This window comes from Phoenix dactylifera, chromosome 2 (genome assembly GCF_009389715.1).
Source record: "Phoenix dactylifera cultivar Barhee BC4 chromosome 2, palm_55x_up_171113_PBpolish2nd_filt_p, whole genome shotgun sequence".
In the NCBI taxonomy this organism is placed as follows: Eukaryota; Viridiplantae; Streptophyta; class Magnoliopsida; order Arecales; family Arecaceae; genus Phoenix; species Phoenix dactylifera.
The window spans coordinates 26,886,480-26,893,588 of NC_052393.1; the positions used below are offsets into that span (position 1 = coordinate 26,886,480).

General features: G+C 30.2%; 1 long non-coding RNA gene across 1 annotated transcript; it reads left to right on the top strand.

Moving 5' to 3' along the window:
* The first annotated feature begins 426 nt into the window (after positions 1-426).
* LOC120104491 lies at positions 427-6,317 on the top strand. The gene is made up of 4 exons (XR_005506883.1): positions 427-994; positions 1,361-1,418; positions 1,777-1,879; positions 6,270-6,317. It is a non-coding gene; the product is annotated as an uncharacterized LOC120104491 (long non-coding RNA).
* The last annotated feature ends 792 nt before the right edge of the window (positions 6,318-7,109 follow it).

Below are 7,109 nucleotides of genomic sequence, written 5' to 3' on the forward strand. Positions count from 1 at the left end.
ATTATTAGGTATGATCTATTGCTTATTTTCTATTTTATCTATTTCCATGAACAATCCTAATGCATTTGATTATGTGTTCATGTGGTATCAGAGTCGGATTGATCTCCTTTTCTAACAGTTCTGAAACCCTAATATTCACCTCAATCAAATTTTTTTTTTATATATTCATTAGGTTCAAACCCCCTTGCAAAACCTAAGTTCCTCTTTTGAGCGGAGGCCATCATTAGAAAAAGATTCAATATCTTTAAAAAATATTTGATCATCCTTAGGTATGATTTATACTTATTCTCCATTTTATGTATTTTTTGAGTAATCCAAGTGTATACGATTATGCTTTCATGTGGTAGCAGAGTTGGATTGATCTTCTTTTATAACAATTCTAAAACCCTAATATTGATCCTAATCAATTTGTTATTAGACAGAAAGTGAGATCATCTTTGGAAACGGATGTGATATTTTCAAGAAAGGTTAGTCATTTATAGATACAATTTGTTCTCTATTCTCTTTATCCCTAATCAAATTTCTAGTTGGATGGAAAGGGCTAACATCCTTAGCGGTGGAATCTACATCTTTACAAAGGATTAATCGACCTCTAGTAAGATTTGTTCCTTATTCTCTTTATCCCATATATCTTGATGAAAGATCTCGATTCAAATGTTTGCACTTTCATGTGGTATAGAGTTGGATTAATCATTTTTCTTTCAACTTGTAAAAGCTTAACCCCAATCAAATCTGTTATTGGATAAAAAGGGGAACCATCCTTTATAGTGGATTCAACATCTTCAAGAAGGATAAGTTGTTCTTAAGTATGATTTGTTCAATATTGTCTCTATCCTCTGCATTTCTATAAGGATCTTGATGTGTGTGATTATGCTTTCACAAGATTTTAGAGTTGGATTAACCCTTCATTTCTCTAAATTTTAAGACCCTAATCAAATTTGTTGTTGGACAGAAAGCAGAACCAGCATCTTCAGAAAGGATTGGTTCTTTTCAAGTATGATTTGTTCCCTATTTTCTTTTCCCCATACATCATCACAAGACATCTTGGTTTATGTGATCATGCTTTCACCTAGTATCAAAGTTAGATTGATCGTCCTTTTTTTGAATTGTAAAATTTTAACCTTCATCAAATTTGTTTTTAAATAGGAATGAAAACCATTGTTAATAATAGAATCAACATCTTCAGAAAAGATTGGTTGATTATCCTTTGGTATTATTAGTTCCCTATTTTTCCTATCCTATGCATCTTTGGAAGATCTTGTTGTATATAATTATGCTTTCATGTGGTATTAGAATCTGATTGATCCTTTTTTCTCTAAGTTTTAAATCTCTAACTCTGATTAAATTTATTGTTGAACAGAAAGGGAATCATCCTTAGTAGTCCCTCAACATCTTTAGAAAGGAATAGTCATCCTCAGGTACAATTTCTTTGCTATCTTCTCTATTATATGCATCTCCATAAATAATCTAGGAATATACAATTATTCTACTATACAATACTAAAGTTAGATTGATTATTCCTTTTATTTTAGTCATAAAACTTTAGTTCTAATCAAACTTGTTGGATAAAAAGGGTTACCATTCTTGTTAGTAGATTTTACATCTTTAGAGAGGATCATTTATCATCATGCATGATTCACTTCCTCTTCATATTGCCTTAAGTATCTCCATGAATGATTTAGATATATCCAGTTAAGCTTTATATATGTGGCATGAAAATAGGATTTGTTAATGATCATGTATCAAAATTGAATTTATTCCTCCTTTTTTCTGTAGTTGCAAAATCTTCAAACTAACCCAAATCAAGTTTGTTGCTGAACAAAAAGAGTGTCAATAGTAGATCCAATATCTTCAAGAAAAAAAAATTGGTCGCTCTAAGGTACACTATGTTCTCTGTTCTTTATATCCTATGCATATCCATGAACTATTCTAGTATTTACATGAAAATGAAATTGACAATTCACATGATCAACTATTATGTTAGAAGAATCAAGATTTTATCTATTGCTTTAGATGTCATCGCCCCCTTCTTTATTATTATTATTTTCTATTAGAATCAAGTTTCGATTTTAATCAAAGATGAAATTATATGTCTCTTAGGTTTAATTTTTGCTTCTACTAATCAGTGCCCTAAGAAAATATAGTTTTTATTTTCAATCTATGTAAATCCTCATTGTGTAATGGCCCCAAACATTTCCTTAGCTACCTAGGATAAATCTTTGATTCCAAGGATTCTTTCGGTTCTTTGTTTTGTTTTGATTTTGTGTTTTAATTCTTGGATTTAATTCATATTTTTCCTTGAGTTTGATGTCATAACAAGATTAAAATTCAGGTTATGCATTTCTTAAGAAAATTGAGCAGTCACCACTAATCATCGACTTACTAATTATGGATTTGCCAGTGGTGGGCTTGTCCCACTACTGCTAGTGGTCAGCAATGAGTGTTCATGGCCTAGTCCACCCGCACCCCCTATCTTGATATTGAAAGAGGGATGAAGAAGAGAACTAGGGTTGTAGATTGAGTTGGATTTCAAGTATTGCTTTCAGAGATGCGACGCGATACATATATGAAATTAATTGTATAAGTATTGTTCTCAATTTTCATTATGCTTATTAAGGCATTTAGATTCATTAAGACTGTTACCCATGTCAGTCTTAGTGAGATTTTGAGAAACTTTGAGGTATTTCCTATAATTCAATTTTATCCATCTTCGGGTTGTTTTGTAATGAAGATTTTTCTCCACCGATCTTTAATTAATAACATATAGTATTTTGTATCACATTTGTTTTAAGCTTGTTTATCATGAAAGTAGAACTATTTCTTTACAATATTGTACCAATCAATCATATAGAGCTTGATTAGTATGTTCTCGTAAAGGTTGCCACTAGTTAAGTATATCAGGACCTTTTTGAGTAACAAACTTCTATATGTTATATTTTGTATTATTTTTATGGCCAACTATGGCTAATAAGGATGACCATGTTGGAGTTTAGGTCATAAAGGCATCACTACAGCTATCGTAGCATATTAATGCAATGCAGTTCTTCCTATTATTAAATATCTACATGTTTTTGTTGTCAAAAATGGTCAAAATATATTTCAAATTGCTTGATTTGATTTGCATGCAACTAATGTAGATTAGAGGATGTCTAGACACTTACACATGGACGGGTTATAGCTTTTTGCTTCCAAATAAAATTAATATAAGCTATGAGTTTGTTGGTAACAAAAAGTAAAGTTGATATTAGTTTTGTAATTGGTCTAATTTATATTTATTCATGGCTAAACCAAGAGAATTCCCCTAGTGCTTATCAATTAGTGAACATATGACTAAATTTATATTTTAACTTAAGTTTCAAATAAACAGACTCATATTTGATTTTAAGAGGAAAAAATTTAGATTCGGTTTATTAGCATGGTGGGTCATCTTCATTCAAAACATGATTTTGCCTAGTTTGATAATGTAATGGTTAGTTTATTTTCTAAAGATTGAGTTTGTCTATTTTGATGACTTGGAGGTAGATTTTGCTCTTAACTTGGAATTTACATAGTTGATTATTATGGAATGTTCTAAAATATAAATTTCCCAGTTTAATGATGCGGAGGTTAATTTTGTTTTGTTTGAAGACTAAACTTAGTGTTTGCATGAACATGGTTAAAGAACTAACCATAGTTTTGCATAGGGTGGACTTGGACGATCAAGCTTGTGTTCATGCGGTTAAACTTGGTTGGACTCAATGGACTAAGTCTAAATGTATCTAGAAGAGGGTCATTAGAGAGGTTCCAGGCATCAAGCTAGTAGTCATTTCAACCATTCCATAAATTTTTTGAAAGATAGTTTTAGATGACTACATTCATACTTTAGACTAGTTTAGAAAGACATTCAATTTGAATTTCAACTTTATAGGGGTTTGGGTATTCTTTGGATGATAGATTTAGATTCAATATAATTACTATATCAGATCCAATTTAAATCGGCATGGTTAGAAGGCATGTAAATGAAAATCTGTTTTTCATTTAGGTGGCATGTTTACACTCGTTTTTGATATAAGGAGCTTTTGTTTAGAAATAGATACTAGAACATAGGATCAAATAATTAAAAAAAAGCTCAATTAGTTGAGCCTAATACTTAAAATTTCAAACATTGTAACTTGGAATCACTTGGTTCTTTAAACCAAGCTTGACATGTACAAATTTTTAGATCTTTATGTGTGCTTTTGCATTAATTATGAGAAAAAAATTTTGTATTCATTTTAAAATTAAGGTAATTAGGCCCATAAAATACTTAAATATTTCGATTAAACTTTAGAATATGTGTCTAATGGCCTGTTTTGTATTACACAGATTTTAATTGGGCTTACAAGTCCTTTTTATGCACCTTGCCAAATAGAATGTTTCAAAGTCATCCTAGTTTAAATTTGGTTGTTAGCTAAAGATATTCTGGACTTGAAGGTTGATTTGTTGAATATATGCAAAGGATGAACTCCAGTAGTTCTATGTCAAACATATGAGAGGGACACCTGTAGCTAAATATCACTAGACATAGTAGCTAAAACCTAATTGGGTAGAAACTCATGTTTTGAGGTTTGAATACTAACTAAATCCTAAAGCTTTTGATTCTTTAGTCAGATTTCACCACTTAATGTGTCAATTTATTGTTAGCCATTTGCAAAATCTTGGTTTGGAATTGGAAACTTTGTTTTGGAATAAGCCTATTCAGTAATTCATTCTTGGAGATTGATGTCTGAAGCTTCATTGTCTTAAACTTGAAACTTGATGCTTATGTTGTCCAATGCCCACGCCATGACTCATTGTATAAAATTTGAAACCTGGATATGTTTCAGATCAAGCATGAAGTATATGATCTTAATTCTCATCTTCTAAATCCTGAATTCAAGTTATTTGAAACCTCAATTGTGCTAACTTGAAACTTAAGATATAATACCTGATTTTTTGGTTTTAAGCTTGAAACTTGAATCTTATTTTATGAACCATGAAGTTTTTGGGAACTCATTTTCTAGATTTTGAAAAGTGGAAGACTATCGTCTGAAAGCTAAAAGTTGCAATTTGAAGTCATGTTATATTAAACCTGATGTATAGTTATTAGCATTATTTTTTCAAGTTCAAAATTCAAAACTTGAAACCATAATATTTAGTACTCAGTGCTTCATTATTAATATCTAGAACTCAAACCTTTATTCTTCAACTCCCAAAAATCAAAACTTCATTTGCTGAAACTTTAGCTTTGAATATAATGCTTTTCAAATTTAATGAATTAGATCCAAATTCTCTAGTTTAAATCTGAAATCAGATTATTTGAAACCTCAAATGTGATTCCTAGACCTTGGAGGCATAGGACCTGAATTCTCATATTGTAATTTAGAATCTAAAGCCATTTTTTTGAGTTGTGAACCAAAAATTCCTTGCTCAATACTTGAAGTGAAAACTTGATTCTTGAGATTTTGTCATATGAAAACCTGAACTTTGGTTTTGAATTATCAACAATAAAGTAATTCTAAATCTAGAAATCGAGACCTTATCATTTGACACCTCGAACTTGGCTAGAAACTTAAAAAAGGTGATCTCTCTTTTTCTTAATCCATTTTAGTTCATGGACTTTGAATTATGAGGGGAAGGGCGTGATGTGTGGCAGCATTCCGTCCTGCCCCTAACAAAGCCTACATACCCTTTATATTTTCCATCAGAAGAGTCCTCAATCTAATCCCCCATGACAACACATTATGACTTTTAATTTGCATAAATATTTGTCTTGGCTGTAAAGTAATTGATTCTATAAGAATTGAGGTGTCAAAAGGAAATTCCAGATTTCCATAAGTTTAAATCCCAGAAGATTTTTGGGATTAAAATCCTAAAGCAGCACTGTTTTATGGTAATTGACTTGTAAATTATCAAGGCTACTTTAAAATAAACATGAAATACTAGGGAGACTATGGCAAAGTTTTCTTGAATTTTAGTATTAACTAATCTCATCATCAAGAGTTAATCATAAATGGATAAGAGAATAAGAATTATAAATCATGAGTATATGAGCCTAGGTTAAGGGACTAGGTGAAACCTCAAGACCATTTAATTTATACTTTTGACATGGGTTCAGTAATAACATAGGTGCGTGCTCGTAAATATGACATTATTGTTCTTTCAGTTTGCTGACTTATTTTTATTAAATGACTATTTGATTAAGAGATTAAATATATTATTTTATTTATATTTATATAAACAAAAGATAATCGACCTCTCATATTTTGCAGTTGAGGTGCATAGCAAATTTTAAGGATTGTCCGACTTTGATATTTAAGGTATGTATGTTTTAATTCTTTTTTTTATTATTTTTGTTGTTTTATTTGCCAACGGTACATTTGTTATTGCATTGATAGATGAGCTTGTACTTTTATATATATAAGCAATAATATAGAACATCAGTACATCTTTAAAAATTTATGTCTTTAAAGTAAGCTTGCATATGGTATGTATTAGCATAAATTTCAAATAAGAGAAGAACAAGCTTTCTTGTTTTTGTACTATTAGTCATTTTAAATCTATAAGTTTAAATTGTAAGGAAAATAAGCATGCTAAGCACTTCAATAAGCCTTTTTCTTGAGTAAATAGTAATTTAATATGTCCAAGTATCAATGGTGCCTTGGAATATAAAATTCCATCACTAATTAGCTCTTTTATATCATATGAATGATCACATTTCTTCTTTAAGAGCTAGCACTCATTGACAAGATTAGGTCCCTATAACAATTTTCAAAGTGACTATTCATTTGATTTTGCAATACTTTATCTCTTTTGGTTTTCATCATAAATCTCAAAAATCTTTATCATCAATAACTTAAAATCTTCTTTCAATCAGTACTATTCAGAAATTTGTGAATTTAGTCATATAGGACATAATTGATTATGTAAATCGGATGTATATAGACAAGATGTAATAACTATCTCATTGAAATTGAGCTTTTCAATGAGGTGTTCTCAAAAGAAACACCAATTCTCTATTTAATAGAGAAAAGGACCACAAAAATAGAACTTTAGATATTGCCAATCCTCATTTTCTTGTGTTGGGGGTTTGGTAGTTTGTACCTCATCTT